We start from the raw sequence: 20,236 nt of genomic DNA, 5'->3' as shown, positions 1-20,236 counted from the left end.
CATATGTCAAAACTATTACAAGGAATAAAGTTTATTTTGTCCAAAGATCTTCATGAAAGTTTTTATTATATTCTTCTTGGATATCTATCGCTTTGGGACTAATTTTTTCATGTGTTGCTTTTGATAAGCTCAAACAAATATAAGTGAAGATTATGAGCATAATATTTCTTTCTCTCAAATTAATTTAAGTGAAGCAAGAGAGAATTTCTTCAAATTTTACTAAATCTCAAATAAATCTAAGTGAAGCAAGAGAGCATTTCTTCAAAACTCCTAAAGCAAACCGTGCTCAAAAAGATATAAGTGAAGTACTAGAGCAAGAAGTCCATAGCTCATAAAAATTTAAGTGAAGCATAGAGAGCAATTCTAACAAGTCATGACATAATTTTGGCTCTCTCAAATAGGTGTGTCCAGCAAGGATTCAAGACTTAAAACAAAAAGCAAAACAAGAAAAGACTCATATCATACAAGACGCTCCAAGCGAAACTCATAGTATGTGACGAATAAAAATATAGCTTCGAGTAAAATACCGATGGTCGTTAGAAGAAAGAGGGGATGCCACTCGGGGCATCCCCAAGCTTAGTTGCTTGCTTCTCTTTGGATAATAGCTTGGGGTGCCATGGGCATACCCAAGCTTAGGCTCTTCTTACTCCTTATTCCTTCATCCATCGTAAGATAACCCAAAACTTGAAAACTTCAATCACACAAAACTCAACAAAACCTTCGTGAGATCTGTTAATATAAGATAACAAATCACTACTATAAGTACTGTATCAAACCAATTCATATTTTGTTCTTGCATTATATCTACTGTATTCCAACTTTTCTATGGCAAAAACTCATCAAAGAAAACCATAGAATCATTAAAACAAGCACACAAGGCAAAGAAAACAGAATCTGTCAAACACAGAACAGTCTGTAGCAATCTGAATAACTCGAATACTTCTGTAACTCCAAAACTCCTGAGAAATTAGGACGTCTTGGGAAATTTGTATATCAATATTTTGTAAAAAAATCAGAGCAAAAGCATGTTTCTCTGATTTTTTTTAAAATTATTTTACTGAGCGCAAAAGTTTCTGTTTTTCAACAAGATCAAATCAACTATCTCCCAAGAAGATCCTAAAGGCTTTGCTTGGAAAAAACACTAATTAAAATACAAAAAACGCAATTATAACAGTAGCATAATTGTGCAAACACTCAAGAACAGAAAGCAAAAAAGCAAAAATAAATTTTATTCATTGGGTTGCCTCCCAATAAGCGCTATTGTTTCACGCCCTTAGCTAGGCATAAAGCAAGGATCTAAGTTTTGTCATCTTTGGTTCTAGATACATAAGATGCCCTCATGATTGATTCATATGGAGGCCTAATTCTTATTCTAGGGAAGTGTTCCATGCCCTTCCTTAGTGGAAATTGGAACTTAATATTGCCTTCTTTCATATCAATCATGGCACCAATAGTGGGTAAAAATGGTCTACTAAGAATAATTGGACAAGACGGATTGCAATCAATATCAAGAACAATAAAATCTATGGGCACATAATTCCTATTTGCAAGAATAAGAACATCATTAATTCTTCCCATAGGCTTTTTAATAGTAGAATCCGCCAAGTGCAAATTTAAAGAACATTCTTCAATGTCGGTAAGACCAAGCACATCACATAAGTATTTCGGAATTGTAGAAACACTAGTACCCAAGTCACACAAAGCAAAACACTCATAATTTTTAATCTTGACTTTGATAGTAGGTTCCCATTCATCATGCAATTTTTTAGGAATTGAAACTTCTAATTCCAACTTTTCTTCTAAAGCTTTCATCAAAGCATCAACAATATGTTTAGTAAAAGCTTTATTTTGTTCATAATCATGGGGTGAATTTATCATGGATTGCAACAAAGAAATACAATCAATCAAAGAGCAACTATCATAATTAAAGTCTTTGTAATCCAAAAGAGTGGGCACATCACTAGTTAAAGTCTTGACCTCTTCAGACCCATTTTTATCAATTTTCTCAACAAGATTTTCACCCTCCGAATTATCGGGACGCCTTCTAACTAAAGTTGACTATCTCTAGTCCCATTTTCATCAATGATAATTTTAGTAAACAAGGAATCAATAGAAGAAACACCAATCATTTTAAGATCTTCGTCAATTTTATGAAAGCAATCACTAGAAAACGCTTTTTCTAAAAATTCTCTTTTAGCTCTAAGCATAGCGGTTCTTTTCTTACTTTCATCCATAGAAACATAAAGAGCTTTAATTGATTCCTCAACATTAGGCAAAAAAAATTCATCTTGAGATTTTCTACATCATGAGAAATTCTATCAACACTTCTAGACAAATCATCAATCTTATTCAGCTTTTCTTCTATGGTAGTGTTGAAAACTTTTTGCGTGTTGATAAATTATTTGATATTATGCTCAAGATGAGAGGTGTTCCTATTATTATAATAATAAGGATTTCCATAGGAATTACCATAATTATTAGAGGAATTACTAGGAAAAGGCCTAGGATTAAAATTACCTCTATAAGCATTGTTGTTGAAATTATTTCGCGAGATAAAATTCACATCTACGGCATCACTATTTTGCTCAATCAAAGTAGACAAAGGCATGTCATTGAAATAAATAGGAGCACTTTTACTAGCAACCCATTTCATAAGAGCATCAACTTTTTCACTCAAAGAAGAAATTTCTTCAACCAAATTAACATTTTTACTAGTAGGAGCTCTTTCGGTATGCCATTGTGAATAATTTGTCATAATATTATCAAGAAATTTGGTGGCTTCAGCCAAAGTACTTTCCATAAAAGTACCACCCGCGGCAGAATCTAAAAGATTACAAGAAACAAAATTCAACCCGCATAAAATTTGTGTATGATCATCCAAAGATTTAACCCATGAGTTGGGCAATTCCTTAGCATCATTTTCATCCTTTCGCAAGATTGCGCAACATGCTCATGTTCAAGTTGCTTGAAATTCATGGTCTAGGTTCTAAGGGAAATAATTTTTGCAGGCGGAAAATACTTAGTGCTAAAAGCATCTTTGCACTTATTCCAAGAATTGATACTATTGCGATGCAAAGAAGAAAACCAATTTTTTGCAGAATCTCGCAAAGAAAACGAAAATAATTTCGTCTTCACAACATCATTGTCCACATATTTTTTATTTTTCATATCGCATAATTCCATGAAGGTATTAAGATGGGACGCGGCATCCTCATTAGGAGTACCGGAAAATTGATCTTTCATCACAAGATTCAGCAAAGCAGTATTAATATCACAAGACTCCGCACTAGTGGCGGGAGGAGCAATTGGAGAGCCAATAAAATCATTGTTGTTGGTATTTGAGAAATCACACAACTTTGTGTTCTCTTGAGTCATTATGACTACGCAACAAGATTGCACTCAAAAACAGATCCGGCAAGAAAACGGCGAACGAAAAAGAGAGCGAATAAAATGACAAATTTTTGTGAAGTGGGGGAGAGGAAACCGAGAGGCAAATGGCAAAAAATGTAAATTGCGAGGAGATGAGATTTGTGATTAGGAACCTGGTATATGTTGAAGATCCTCCTCGGCAACGGCGCCAGAAATTCCTTTTGATGCGGCTTAAAGCTACGTCGGTATTTCCCCAAAGAGGAAGGATAATGCAGCACAGCGGCGGTAGGTATTTCCCTCAGTGATGAGACCAAGGTTATAGAACCAGTAGGAGAACCAAGCAACACTACGTAAACAGCACCTACACACAAATAACAAATACTCACAACCCGACGTGTAAAAGGGGTTGTCAATCCCTTTCGGGCAACGACGCCAGAAATTGGCAAACGGACGTGAGAGAGTAGTAAATATTGATAGATCGAACGCCAAATAAAATAAAGTGCAGCAAGGTATTTTTTGTATTTTTGGGTTAATAGATCTGAAAATAAAAGCAAAGGAAAATAGATCGCAAAGGCAAATATATTAAACAAGAGACCCGGGGGCCGTAGATTTCACTAGTGGCTTCTCTCGAGGAAAATAGCAAACGGTGGGTGAAGAAATTACTGTTGGGCAATTGATAGAACTTCAAATAATCATGACGATATCCAGGCAATGATCATTATATAGGCATCACGTCCAAGATTAGTAGACCGACTCCTGCCTGCATCTACTACTATTACTCCACACATCGACCGCTATCCAGCATGCATCTAGTGTATTAATTTCATGGAGAAACGGAGTAATGCAATAAGAACGATGACATGATGTATACAAGATCTATTTATGTAGAAATAGACCCCATCGTTTTATCCTTAGTAGCAATGATACATACGTGTCGGTTCCCCTTCTGTCACTGGGATCAAGCACCGTAAGATCAAACCCACTACAAAGCACCTCTTCCCATTGCAAGATAAATAGATCAAGTTGGCCAAACAAAACCCAAATATCGGAGAAGAAATATGAGGCTATAAGCAATCATTCATATAAGAGATCAAAGAAGACTCAAATAACTTTCATGGATAAAAAGATAGATCTGATCATAAACTCAAAGTTCATCGGATCCCAACAAACACACCGCAAAAAGAGTTACATCATATGGATCTCCAAGAGACCATTGTATTTGTTGGCGAACGTAGCATGCAATTTCAAAAAAAATCCTACAATCATGCAAGATCTATCTAGGAGATGCATAGCAACGAGAGGGGGAGAGTGTGTCCACGTACCCTCGTAGACCGAAAGCGGAGGCGTTAGGTTAACGCGGTTGATGTAGTCGAACGTCTTCACGATCCAACCGATATTAGTACCGAACGTACAACACCTCCGAGTTCAGCACACGTTCAGCTCGATGACGTCCCTCGAACTCTTGATCCAGCAAAGGGTCGAGGGAGAGTTCCGTCAGCACGACGGCGTGGTGACGGTGATGGTGATGTGATCCGTGCATGGCTTCGCCTAAGCACTACGACGCTATGACTGGAGGAGTAAATTGTGGAGGGGGGCACCTCACACGGCTAAGAGAACAATTGATGTGTTATGGGGTGCCCCCTGCCCCCGTATATAAAGGAGGGGAGGAGGAGGAGGCCGGCCAGGAGGCACGCGCCATGGGGGAGTCCTACTAGGACTCTAGTCCTAGTAGGATCCCCCCTTTTCCTTTCTTCACCAGAGGGAAAAGGAAGGAGAGGGAGAGGGAGAGGAAAGGGGGCCGCGCCCCTCCTCCTTGTCCTATTCGGACTCCCTAGGAGGGAGGCCCCCCCTCCCGCGAGCTTCCCTCTCTCTCCCTTAGGGCCCATGTAGGCCCAATACTTCCCCGGGGGTTCCGGTAACCCTCGGTACTCCGGTAAAATACCCGAACCACTCGAAACCATTCCGATGTCCGAATACTACCTTCCAATATATGAATCTTTACCTCTCGACCATTTCGAGACTCCTCGTCATGTCCGTAATCTCATCCGGGACTCCGAACAAACTTCGGTCACCAAAACACATAACTCATAATACAAATCGTCATCGAACGTTAAGCGTGCATACCCTACGGGTTCGAGAACTATGTAGACATGACCGAGACACATCTTTGGTCAACAACCAACAACGGAACCTGGATGCTCATATTGGTTCCTACATATTCTATGAAGATCTTTATCAGTCAAACCGCAATAACAACATACGTTATTCCCTTTGTCATCGGTATGTTACTTGCCCGAGATTCGATCATCGGTATCCTCATACCTAGTTCAATCTCATTACCGGGAAGTCTCTTTACTTGTTCCATAATGCATCATCTCGTAACTAACTCATTAGTCACATTGCTTGCAAGGCTTATAGTGATGTGCATTACCGAGAGGGCCCAGAGATACCTCTCCGATATTCGGAGTGACAATCCTAATCTCGATCTATGCCAATCCAACAAACACCTTCGGAGACACCTGTAGAGCATCTTTATAATCACCCAGTTACGTTGTGACGTTTGATAGCACACAAGGTGTTCCTCCGGTATTCGGGAGTTGCATAATCTCATAGTCGGAGGAATATGTATAAGTCATGAACAAAGCAATAGCAATAAAACTTAATGATCATTATGCTAAGCTAACGGATGGGTCTTTTCCATCATATCATTCTCTAATGATGTGATCCCGTTCATCAAATGACAACACATGTCTATGGTTAGGAAACTTAACCATCTTTGATTAACGGGCTAGTCAAGTAGAGGCATACTAGGGACACTCTGTTTTGTCTATGTATTCACACATGTACTAAGTTTCCGGTTAATACAATTCTAGCATGAATAATAAACATCTATCATGATATAAGGAAATATAAATAACAACTTTATTATTGCCTCTAGGGCATATTTCCTTCAGTCTCCCACTTGCACCAGAGTCAATAATCTAGATTACATAGTAATGATTCTAACACCCATGGAGTCTTGGTGTTGATCATGTTTTGCTCGTGGAAGAGGCTTAGTCAACGGGTCTGCAACATTCAGATCCGTATGTATCTTGCAAATATCTATGTCTCCCTCCTTGAATTGATTGCGGATGGAATTGAAGCGTCTCTTGATGTGTTTGGTTCTCTTGTGAAATCTGGATTCCTTCGCCAATGCAATTGCTCCAGTATTGTCACAAAAGATTTTCATTGGACCCGATGCACTAGGTATTACACCTAGATCAGATATGTGCCTTGCTATAAGTTTAGGTCAAGGATCGAACTAAGAAAAACGGTAAAGATAGGAGTGTGATGGTGATACGATACCGGGGCACCTCCCCCAATCTTGGCAGTTGCGAAGGGGAGTGCCCATACCCATGTGATTATATCTCTTTCTTCGGAGGTGGTGAGGTGATATTCTTGGCAATGATGCCCCTCAGGATACGATTCTCCTCCTCGAGCTTGTTGACTTGCTGTTTGAGGTCCATTATTTCCTTACGGAGCTTACCCGTGACAGCTAAGGCTCCTTTCACCCAAGGATGTTGCATAGCTGCGGGAGAACAAGTAACACTCTTTCTCATATTTTCATAAGAAAGAAATCTAACATTGGAAGGGATGACCGAGTTTGGAATAGCTGAGCTCTGTAGTTCTCCCATCGTGAATCCGGCTCGAAAACGAGAAGTAACTTCTTGATCCTCTTCCATGGCATCTATCCTTTTCAAGTCGGCCTCCATCTCTTCCTCCGTTGATGGCCCAAAGTGATAGGCATCGCTGTTTGCTCCTGGACCCGGTGTCGTATGAGACACCCGACTCTCCCCGACTGACTCTTGAGAAGACATCTTGCTCTAAATCTGCTGCAGAAACAACTCGAAACAAAGACCGGGGATATTTGCGTGGTGCGGTGGTCAAAACCTTCGGGAGGTTATACAATGAATTTTTACCGACCAAAAGAAGTATCGTGCAAGAAAACGGAGTCCGGAGAGCACACGAGGTGCCCACGAGGCAGGAGGGCGCCCTCCACCCTCGTGGACGCCTCGTGTCCTTCCCGGACTACTTCTTATTTTCCTATTTTCTTAAATATTCCAAAACGGAGAAAAATTACCATTAGAACTGTTTTGGAGTCGGTTTACTTACCGTACCACATTCCTATTCCTTTTCAAAGGCTGAAGCGTTCTGGAAAGTGTCCCTTATGTATTCCTCCGGGGTTACGGTTTCTATAACATTGGTTTCGACATTTATGGGATTACTTGAGATGTAATGTTTGATTCTTTGACTGTTCACCACCTTCGGATTTGTGCCTTTGAAGTTGTTGATTTTTATGGCACCGGAACGATAGACCTCCTCGATAACGTAAGGACCTTCCCATTTAGAGAGAAATTTTCCTGCAAAAAATCTTAAACAAGAGTTGAATAGCAACACATAATCACCTACATTAAACTCATGCTTTTGTATCCTTTTGTCATGCCATCTTTTAACTTTTCTTTAAACAGTTTGGCATTCTCATAGGCTTGGGTTCTCCATTCATCAAGTGAGCTAATGTCAAATAAACTCTTCTCACCGGCAAGTTTGAAATCATAATTGAGCTCTTTAATGGCCCAATATGCCTTATGTTCCAGTTCGAGAGGTAAGTGGCATGCTTTTCCATAAACCATTTTATACGAAGACATACCCATAGGATTTTTATATGCAGTTCTGTAGGCCCATAATGCATCATCAAGTTTCTTGGACCAATTCTTTCTAGATCTATTAACATTCTTTTGCAAAATTAATTTGAGCTCTCTATTACTCAATTCTACTTGACCACTGGACTGTGGGTGATATGGAGATGCAACTCTACGATTAACATCATACTTAGCAAGCATTTTACGAAAAGCACCATGAATAAAATGTGAACCACCATCAGTCATTAAATATCTAGGGACTCCAAACCTCGGAAAAATAACTTCCTTAAGCATCTTAATAGAGGTGTTATGATCAGCACTACTAGTTGGAATAGCTTCTACCCACTTAGTAACGTAATCAACAGCAACTAAAATATGTGTATACCCGTTAGAGGAAGGAAACGGTCCCATATAATCAAAGCCCCAAACATCAAATGGTTCAATAACAAGTGAATAATTCATAGGCATTTCTTGACGTCTACTAATATTACCAATTCTTTGACATTCATCACAAGACAATACAAACTTACGGGCATCCTTGAAGAGAGTAGGCCAATAAAAACCGGATTGCAATACCTTATGTGCAGTTCTATCTCCAGCGTGGTGTCCTCCATAAGCCTCGGAGTGAAACTTGTGTGGGATCTGTTCCTGTTCATGCTCAGGTACACAACGTCTAATAACACCATCTACTCCTTCTTTATAAAGGTGTGGGTCATCCCAGAAGTAATGTCTTAAATCATAGAATTTTTTTCTTTTGTTGGTATGTGAAACTAGGTGGTATAAATTTAGCAACCATGTAATTAGCATAATCAGCATACCATGGAGTAGTACGAGAAGCATTTATGACAGCTAATTGTTCATCAGGAAAGCTATCATCAATAGGTAGTGGGTCATCAAGAACATTCTCTAACCTAGATAAGTTGTTTGCAACGGGGTTCTCAGCTCCCTTTCTATCAATAATATGCAAATCAAATTCTTGTAGCAAGAGAACCCATCTAATAAGTCTAGGTTTAGCATCTTTCTTTTCCATAAGATATTTAATAGCAGCGTGATCAGTGTGAATAGTTACTTTAGAATCAACAATATAAGGTATGAACTTATCACAAGCAAATACAACTGCTAAAAATTCTTTTTCAGTAGTAGCATAATTTCTCTGGGCACTATCTAAAGTTTTACTAGCATATTGGATAACATTTAATTTCTTATCAATTCTTTGTCCTAGAACAGCACCTACAGCATAATCACTAGCATCACACATAATTTCAAAGGGTAAATTCCAATCAGGTGGCTGAACAATAGGTGCAGAAATCAAGGCTTTCTTAAGTATTTCAAATGCTTCTACACAATCATCATCAAAGACAAAAGGAACATCTTTTTGTAAGAGATTAGTCAGAGGCCTAGAAATTTTACAAAAGTCCTTAATGAACCTCCTATAAAAACCGGCATGACCAAGGAAACTTCTTATACCTTTAATGTCCTTGGGACATGGCATCTTTTCAATAGCATCAACTTTAGCTTTATCAACTTCAATACCTCTTTCAGAAATTTTATGCCCCAAGACAATACCTTCGTTAACCATAAAGTGGCACTTCTCCCAATTCAAGACAAGATTAGTTTCTTCACATCTCTGCAAAACTCGATCAAGGTTGCTTAAGCAATCATCAAAAGAAGTTCCATAAACACAGAAATCATCCATGAAAACCTCAACAATCTTTTCACGAAAATCAGAGAATGTAGCCATCATGCATCTTTGAAAGGTAGCAGGTGCATTACATAAACCAAAAGGCATACGTCTATAAGCAAAGGTACCGAAAGGACAAGTAAAGGTGGTCTTTTCTTGGTCCTCTTTTGACACACGTATTTGAGAGAAACCAGAATAACCATCTAGAAAGCAAAAATGTGTATGTTTGGATAATCTTTCTAGCATTTGATCAATAAAAGGTAAAGGGTAATGGTCCTTTTTATTAGCTTTATTTAATTTACGAAAATCAATTACCATTCTATAACCTGTAACAATTCTTTGTGGGATCAATTCATCTTTATCATTAGGAACAACAGTAATACCTCCCTTCTTAGGGACACAATGGATGTGACTTACCCACTGACTATCAGCAACGGGATAAATTATACCTGCCTCTAGAAGCTTTAGTATTTCTTTTCTTACCACTTCTTTCATCTTAGGATTTAACCACCGTTGGTGATCAACAACCGGTTTAGCATCTTTCTCCAATTTTATTTTGTGTTGGCATAGAGTGGGACTAATGACCTTAAGATCATCAAGAGTATATCCAATAGCAGCACAGTGCTTCTTCAGAGTTTTCAATAATTTCTTTTCTTCATGCTCTGAAAGGTTAGCACTAATAATAACAGGATATATCTTATTTTCATCAAGATAAGCATATTTAAGAGTATCAGGTAATGGTTTAAGCTCAAACACGGGATCACCCTTGGGTGGAGGAGGATCCCCTAGGATTTCAACAGGCAAGTTGTGTTTCAAGATAGGTCCTTGTTTAAAGAATACTTCATCTATTTCCCTTCTTTCATTCATAAACATATCATTTTCATGGTCTAGCAAATATTGTTCTAACGGATCATTAGGAGGCATGAAGATAGAAGCAAGACCAATAATTTCATCTTTACTAGGCAATTCTTTATCATGGGGTTGTCTACAAAATTTAGCAAAATTAAACTCATGAGACATATCCCCCAAACCAATAGTAACAACATCCCTTTTGCAGTCTATCCTACCATTGACAGTATTCAAGAAGGGTCTACCAAATATGATGGGACAAAAGTTATCTTGTGGGGAACCAAGAACAAGAAAATCAGCAGGATATTTAACTTTCCCACACAAGACTTCAACATCTCTAACAATCCCAACTGGTGAAATAGTGTCTCTATTGGCAAGCTTAATTGTAACATCAATTTCTTCTATCTCAGCAGGTGCAATATCATGCATAATTTCTTTGTATAAGGAATGAGGTATTGCACTTGCACTAGCACCCATATCACATAAGCCATGATAGTAATGATCTCCTATTTTACAAGAAATAATAGGCATGCCAACAACAGGTCTATGTTTATTTTTAGTATCAGGTCTAGCAATCCTAGCAGCTTCATCACAGAAATAAATAACATGCCCATCAATATTATCGGCCAAGAGATCTTTAACCATAGCAATACTAGGTTCAACTTTAATTTTCTCAGGGGGTGTAGGTGTTCTAGTGTTAATTTTACGAACCACAGTTGAAGCTTTAGCATGATCCTTTATTCTAACAAGGAAAGGTGGCTTCTCAATATAAGCAGTAGGAACAACAGGATCAACATTATAAGTGATAGTCTTTTCTTCAACTTTAATAGGTGCAACTACTTTTACTTCAACGAGAGGATTATATTTAAACCACTTCTCCTTAGGGATATCAACATGAGTATCAAAGTATTCACAGAAAGAAGCTACTATCTCAGAGTCGAGTCCATATTTAGTGCTAAATTCACGGAAAACATCGGTATCCATAAAAGATTTAACACAATCAAATTTAGGTGTTATACCTGACTCCTTACCTTCGTCGAGGTTCCAATCTTCAGAGTTGCGTTTAATTCTTTCCAATAAATCCCATTTGAATTCAATAGTCTTCATCATAAAAGAACCAGTACAATAAGTATCGAGCATGGAGTGATTATTGAGAGAAAGCCGAGCATAAAAATTTTGAATAATAATTTCTCTTGAGAGCTCATGATTGGGGCATGAATATAACATTGAATTAAGCCTCCCCCAAGCTTGAGCGATGCTTTCTCCTTCACGAGGCCAAAAATTATATATATAATTACGATCACGATGAACAAGATGCATAGGATAAAACTTCTGATGAAATTCCAATTTCAATCGGTTGTAGTTCCATGATCCCATATCATCACATAGCCTAAACCATGTCAATGCATTTCCCTTCAAAGATAAAGGGAATACCTTCTTCTTGATAACATCCTCGGGCATACTTGCGAACTTAAATAATCCACAAACTTCATCCACATAGATTAGGTGCAAATCGGGATGTAATGTTCTATCACCTGTGAAAGGGTTAGCTAGCAGTTTCTCTATCATACCCGAAGGAATTTCAAAGTAAACATTTTCAGTAGGTTCAATAGGTTGAGGAGCAACTCTTTGCTCTACTGGTCGGGGTGAAGATACCCCAAACAAGCCCCTCAAAGGATTATGTTCCATAGTAACAAGTGACAGTAAATTTCAGCACACTATATAAATCTTTCCTTACCAAATTCCACCTACCAAAGGCGCTTCACTCCCCGGAAACGGCGCCAGAAAAGAGTCTTGATGACCCACAATTATAGGGGATCTATCATAGTCCTTTCGATAAGTAAGAGTGTCGAACCCAACGAGGAGCAGAAGGAAATGACAAGCGGTTTTCAGTAAGGTATTCTCTGCAAGCACTGAAATTATCGGTAACGGATAGTTTTGTGATAAGGTAATTTGTAATGAGTAACAAGTAATGAAAGTAAATAAGGTGCATCAAGATGGCCCAATCATTTTTGTAGCAAAGGACAAGCCTGGACAAACTCTTATATAGATAAAAGCGCTCCCGAGGACACATGGGAATTATCGTCAAGCTAGTTTTCATCACGCTCATATGATTCGCGTTCGTTACTTTGATAATTTGGTATGTGGGTGGACCGGTGCTTGGGTGCTGCCCTTCCTTGGACAAGCATCCACTTATGATTAACCCCTATTGCAAGCATCCGCAACTACAAAAGAAGTATTAAGGTAAACCTAACCATAGCATGAAACATATGGATCCAAATCAGCCCCTTATGAAGCAACTCATAAACTAGGGTTTAAGCTTCTGTCACTCTAGCAACCCATCATCTACTTATTACTTCCCAATGCCTTCCTCTAGGCCCAAATAATGGTGAAGTGTCATGTAGTCGACGTTCACATAACACCACTAGAGGAGAGACAACATACATCTCATCAAAATATTGAACGAATACCAAATTCACATGACTACTTATAGCAATACTTCCCCCATGTCCTCAGGAACAAACGTAACTACTCACAAATCATATTCATGCTCATAATTAGAGGGGTATTAATATGCATAAAGGATCTAAACACATGATCTTCCACCAAATAAACCAACTAGCATCAACTACAAGGAGTAATCAACACTACTAGCAACCCACAGGTACCAATCTGAGGTTTTGGGACAAAGATTGGATACAAGAGATGAACTAGGGTTTTAGAGGAGATGGTGCGGGTGAAGATGTTGATGGAGATTGACCCTTCCCGCTGAGAGGATCGTTGGTGATGACTATGGCGATGATTTCCCCCTCTCGGGGGGATGTTTCCCCGGCAGAACAGCTCCGCCGGAGCCCTAGATTGGTTCCGCCAAGGTTCGCCTCGTGGTGGCGGTGTTTTGTCCCGAAAGCTTGCTTATGATTTTTTCCAGAGTAAAAGACTTCATATAGCAGAAGATGGGCACCGGAGGCCTGCCAGGGGGCCCACGAGGCAGGGGGCGCGCCCAGGGCGGTGGGCCGCGCCCCCCACCCTCGTGGCCAGGGTGTGGGCCCCCTCTGGTTGATTCTTTCTCCAGTATTTTTTTATATTCCAAAACGTGCCTCCGTGAAGTTTCAGGACAAATGGAGTTGTGTAGAATAGGTCTCTAATATTTGCTCCTTTTCCAGCCCAGAATTCCAGCTGTCGGCATTCTCCCTCTTCATGTAAACCTTGTAAAATAAGAGAGAAAAGGCATAAGTATTGTGGCATAATGTGTAATAACAGCCCATAATGCAATAAATATCGATATAAAAGCATGATGCAAAATGGACGTATCACATACATGATAGAACCTATGGATGAGGCATAGGGAATAACTTTCATTTTCTCTCTATCTTCTGCAGTGGTCGGGCATTGAGTCTGACTCAACTTCACACCTTGTAACACAGGCAAGAACCCTTTCTTTGACTTATCCATTTTGAACTTCTTCAAAACTTTATCAAGGTATGTGCTTTGTGAAAGTCCAATTAAGCGTCTTGATCTATCTCTATAGATCTTGATGCCCAATATATAAGCAGCTTCACCGAGGTCTTTCATTGAAAAATTCTTATTCAAGTATCCTTTTATGCTATCCAGAAATTCTGTATTATTTCCAATCAACAATATGTCATCCACATATAATAATAGAAATGCTACAGAGCTCCCACTCACTTTCTTGTAAATACAGACTTCTCCAAAAGTCTGTATAAAACCATACGCTTTGATCCACACTATTAAAGCGTATATTACAACTCCGAGAGGCTTCTACCAGTCCATAAATGGATCGCTAGAGCTTGCACACTTTGTTAGCACCTTTAGGATCGACAAAACCTTCTGGTTGCATCATATATAACTCTTCTTTAAGATATCCATTTAGGAATGCAGTTTTGACATCCATTTGCCAAATTTCATAATCATAAAATATGGCAATTGCTAACATGATTCAGACAGCCTTAAGCATTGCTATGGGTGAGAAGGTCTCATCGTATTCAACTCCTTGAACTTGTCAAAAACCATTCGCAACAAGTCGAGCTTTGTAGACAGTAACATTACCGTCAGCGTCAGTCTTCTTCTAGAAAATCCATTTATTCTCTATGGCTTGCCGATCATCGGGCAAGTCAACCAAAGTCCACACTTTGTTCTCATACATGGATCCCATCTCAGATTTCATGGCTTCAAGCCATTTTGCGGAATCTGGGCTCATCATCGCTTCCTCATAGTTCGTAGGTTCGTCATGGTCTCGTAACATGACTTCCAGAACAGGATTACCATACCACTCTGGTGAGGACCGTACTCTGGTTGACCTACGAGGTTCGGTAGTAACTTGTTCTGAAGTTTCATGATCATCATCATTAACTTCCTCACTAATTGGTGTAGGAATCACTGGAACTGATTTCTGTGATGAACCATTTTCCAATTCGAGAGAAGGTACAACTACCTCATCAAGTTCTACTTTCCTCCCACTCACTTCTTTCGAGAGAAACTCCTTCTCTAGAAAGGATCCATTCTTAGCAATGAATATCTTGCCTTCGGATTTGTGATAGAAGGTGTACCCAACAGTTTCCTTTGGGTATCTATGAGGATGCACTTCTTCGATTTGGGTTCGAGCTTATCAGGTTGCAGTTTTTTTCACATAAGCATCGCAGCCCCAAACTTTAAGAAACGGGAGCTTAGGTTTATTGCCAAACCACAGTTCATATGGTGTCATCTCAACGGATTTAGATGGTGCCCTATTTAACGTGAATGCAGCCGTCTCTAAAGCATAACCCCAAAACGATAGCGGTAAGTCGGTAAGAGACATCATAGATCGCACCATATCTAATAAAGTACGGTTATGACGTTCGGACACAAATGCTGTGGTGTTCCAGGTGGTGTGAGCTGCGAAACTATTCCACATTGTTTCAAATGAAGACCAAACTCATAACTCAAATATTCACCTCCACGATCAGATCGTAGAAACTTTATTTTCTTGTTATGATGATTTTCCACTTCACTCTAAAATTCTTTGAACTTTTCAAATGTTTCAGACTTATGTTTCATTAAGTAATATACCCATATCTGCTCAAATCATCTGTGAAGGTCAGAAAATAATGATACCCGCCGTGAGCCTCAACACTCATCGGACTGCATACATCAATATGTATTATTTCCAATAAGTCAGTTGCTCGCTCCATTGTTCCAGAGAACGGAGTTTTAGTCATCTTGCCCATGAGGCATGGTTCGCAAGCATTAAGTGATTCATAATCAAGTGATTCCAAAATCCCATCAGCATGGAGTTTCTTCATGCGCTTTAAACCAATATGACCTAAACGGGAGTGCCACAAATAAGTTACACTATCATTATTAACTTTGCATCTTTTGGCTTCAATATTATGAATATGTGTATCACTACGATCGAGATTCAACAAAAATAGACCACTCATCAAGGGTGCATGACCATAAAAGATATTACTCATATAAATGGAACAACCATTATTCTCTGATTTAAATGAATAACCATCTCGCATCAAACAAGATCCAGATATAATGTTCATGCTCAACGTTGGCACCAAATAATTATTATTTAGGTCTAAAACTAATCCCGAAGGTAGAAGTAGAGGTAGCATGCTGACGGCGATCACATCGACCTTGGAACCATTTCCGACGTGCATCCTCACCTCGTCCTTAGCCAATCTTTGTTTAATCCATAGCCCCTTTTTTGAGTTGCAAATATGAGCAACAGAACCAGTATCAAATACCCAGGCGCTACTACGAGCATTAGTAAGGTACACATCAATAACATGTATATCAAATATACCTTTCACTTTGCCATCCTTCTTATCCGCCAAATACTTGGGGCAGTTCCGCTTATAGTGACCAGTCCCTTTGCAGTAGAAGCACTCAGTTTCAGGCTTAGGTCCAGACTTGGGATTCTTCCCTTGAGCAGCAACTTGCTTGCTATTCTTCTTGAAGTTCCCCTTCTTCCCTTTTCCCTTTTTCTTGAAACTAGTGGTCTTGTTAACCATCAACACTTGATGCTCCTTCTTGATTTTAGCTCCACAGCCTTTAGCATCACGAAGAGCTCGGGAATTGTCTTTTCCATCCCTTGCATGTTATAGTTCATCACGAAGCTTTTATAGCTTGGTGGCAGTGATTGAAGAACTCTGTCAATGACACTATCATCAGGAAGATTAACTCCTAGTTGAGTCAAGTGGTTATGGTACCCAGACATTCTGAGTATGTGTTCACTGACAGAACTATTCTCCTCCCTCTTGCAGCTATAGAACTTGTTGAAGACTTCTTATCTCTCAACTCGGGCATTTGCTTGAAATATTAACTTCAACTCCTGGAACATCACATATGCTCCATGACGTTCAAAACGTCTTTGAAGTCCTGATTCTAAGCCGTAAAGCATGGCACACTGAACTATCGAGTAGTCATCAGCTTTAGTCTGCCAGACGTTCATAATGTCTGGAGTTGCTCCTGCAGCGGGCCTTGCACCCAGCGGTGCTTCAGGACGTAATTCTTCTGTGCAGCAATGAGGATAATCCTCAAGTTACGGACCCATTCCGTGTATTCGCTACCATCATCTTTCAACTTAGCTTTCTCTAGGAACGCATTAAAATTCAAGGGAACGGTAGCACGGGCCATTGATCTACAACAACATAGATATGCAAAAACTATCAGGACTAAGTTCATGATAAAGTAAAGTTCAATTTAATCATATTACTTAAGAACTCCCACTTAGATAGACATCCCTCTAGTCATCTAAATGATCACGTGATCCATATCAACTAAACCATGTCTGATCATCACGTGAGATGCAGTAGTTTTCAATGGTGAACATCTCTATGTTGATCATATCTACTATATGATTCACATTCGACCTTTCGGTCTCAGTGTTCCGAGGCCATATCTGCATATGCTAGGATCGTCAAGTTTAACCCGAGTATTCTGCACGTGCAAAACTGGCTTGCACCCGTTGTATGTGAACGTAGAGCTTATCACACCCGATCATCACGTTGTGTCTCGGCACGACGAACTATAGCAACGGTGCATACTCAGGAGAACACTTATACCTTGAAATTTAGTGAGGGATCATCTTATAATGCTACCGTCGTACTAAGCGAAATAAGATGCATAAAAGATAAACATCACATGCAATCAAAATATGTGACATGATATGGCCATCATCATCTTGTGCCTTTGGTCTCCATCTCCAAAGCACCATCATGATCTCCATCGTCACTGACTTGACACCTTGATCTCCATCGTAGCGTCGTTGTCGTCTCGCCGACTATTGCTTCCACGACTATCGCCATCGCATAGTGATAAAGTAAAGCAATTACATGGCGATTGCATTTCATACAATAAAGCGGCAACCATAAGGCTCCTGCCAGTTGCCAATAACGTTTACAAAACATGATCATCTCATACAACAATTTATATCTCATCACGTCTTGACCATATCATATCACAGCATGCCCTGCAAAAACAAGTTAGATGTCCTCTACTTTGTTGTTGCAAGTTTTACGTGGCTGCTACGGGCTTCTAGAAAGAACCGTTCTTACCTATGCATCAAACCCACAATGATTTTTCTTTTTTTTGACACCTGAAACAGTAGGAGAGCCTCCTACTGTGTAATTAAATTAATAGAATGGGGTGAAGTTACATATGGTTCTGTACATGTCTTCCCCTCTGGGGAAGGATAGAGGGGATGAGAAACTAAAAAGTAGTTACAAAAGAGTTGAGAAAGGAGGTTTGTTTTTCTCCAACCCTATGAGTTAGGAGAGAGAGATCCTCTTTTAGTCTTGAGCTCCAGGATGCTTTCGTGGGTGTTATTCTTCTGAAGACTTTATTATTTCTTTCCTTCCAGTCCAGATGCTCCAAGCAGCTTGTAGGAAAATTGCCATGAACATTGGCTTGTTCCACGTTATTTTAGCTGTGTTCAGCCAATCCAAACGGGATCCTTGAGAGCTCCAGTATATGTCAATATTAGACCAACATTCTTTACTGAAGGAGCAAGCAAAGAAAAGATGTTCAACTGTTTCTTCCACATTGGTCTCGCAAAGGGGGCATGTATAGTCATTGCCGATGTTGTAATGTCTTCGCTTCAACATGTTTCTGGTGTTGAGCCTGTCGGAGAGAAGGAACCAGCCAAAAACCTTTATTTTCATTGTAACCTTCGACTTCCATAGCCAGGTGTATGCTTGATGGGCCCGAATCTCCCTGAAATAAAAATTATAGTATTTTCTGGCCGAGTACGACTGAGTCGCCCAAGTGCAGGTCCACTTATCAGTCCCAGAGAGGCTGTCATGAAGTTCAACGCCACTGACCAGTCTATGAAAATCCCTGGTCTCAGCATGTGCCTGGACCGAGAGCGGCAGGTGGAATGTTTCACTCAGTGTCGTGGTCCCCAAGAAGTTTTTGACAGAAATATCCTCCTGGATGGCAAACGAAAAAGCCCGCGGATGTGTTTCGGATAGAATACCATCTAGCCAATGATCTTTCCAAAAAGGACGTCGTCCCCCGTGTGAACTTGGGCTTTGGTAATCCCTCGATAAATCGGCATTAGTTTCGTCACATCTCGCCACCAAAAAGAACCGCAGGGATCAGCTGCATGGGGGATCTTGTGATCATAGTATGTGTTCCATATGAGTTCCACCCAAGGTAGGTCCCAACGGTTATAAAATTTGTGAAGATATTTGAGCAAAAGTGCATCACTTTGTACCTTAAGATTAATGACACCGAGGCCTCCAGAGACCTTGGGTTGGCAGACCATATCCCAAGCTGCAAGGGAGTTACATGAATCTCCATTCTCAGTTTTTTTGGTCCATAAGCACTTGCGTCTGATTTTGTCCAGCAGTTCAATGATGCTTACGGGCAACTTGAGGGTGCATAATGCAAAGATGATGAGGGAGGTAATAACCGAGTTGAGGAGTGAAAGTTTACCCCCATAGGAGATCATCTTGAGTGTAGCAGAAAGCCTTCGTTCCACTCGACAAACGAGAGGGAACATATCTTGAACCGATGGCCTGGTCGTTCCCATAGGTAGACCGAGGTAGGTGAAAGGCATTTTGCCAATGACACACCCAAAGATGGTTGCAAGGTGGTTGTATGTGTCAGCATGGCAGTTTATGGGGATCAGCGTTGACTTATGGAAATTTATTTTGAGGCCAATCAAAGTTGCATAATCCATGAGGATATCTTTGACGATCATTGCTTGCGTTGGGCAGGCTGGCATGGCTAGAATAGTGTCGTCCGTGTATTAGATCACTGGGTAGTCTTTTTGGTTGGTCGAGGGAAAAGGGAGCTGAATTGATCCTCTGGAGTAGGCATCATTAATTGCTTCTTGGAGCAGATCAGCCGCTAGGACAAAGACCAGGGGCGAGAAGGGGTCGCCTTGACGGACACCGCATTTGCAATGGAATTGGGGTCCAGGTACACCGTTTAATAGAACTGCAGATTTGCCCGACTCAAAAATGCACTGAACCCAGCCGAGCCACTTATCATTAAATCCCATATTTTTCATTATGAATAGCATGGCCTCGTCGTCAATAGTGTCAAACGCCTTGGCAAAGTCGAGCTTAAGAAGAATAATTTCTTTCTTAGAGGCCTGGCACTGGTATATGTATTCAAATGCCCAAGCAAGGCAATCTTGGAT

This window comes from Aegilops tauschii, chromosome 2, assembly GCF_002575655.3.
Source record: "Aegilops tauschii subsp. strangulata cultivar AL8/78 chromosome 2, Aet v6.0, whole genome shotgun sequence".
Classification (NCBI taxonomy): Eukaryota; Viridiplantae; Streptophyta; class Magnoliopsida; order Poales; family Poaceae; genus Aegilops; species Aegilops tauschii.
Note: the sequence above shows the minus strand (reverse complement) of the source record.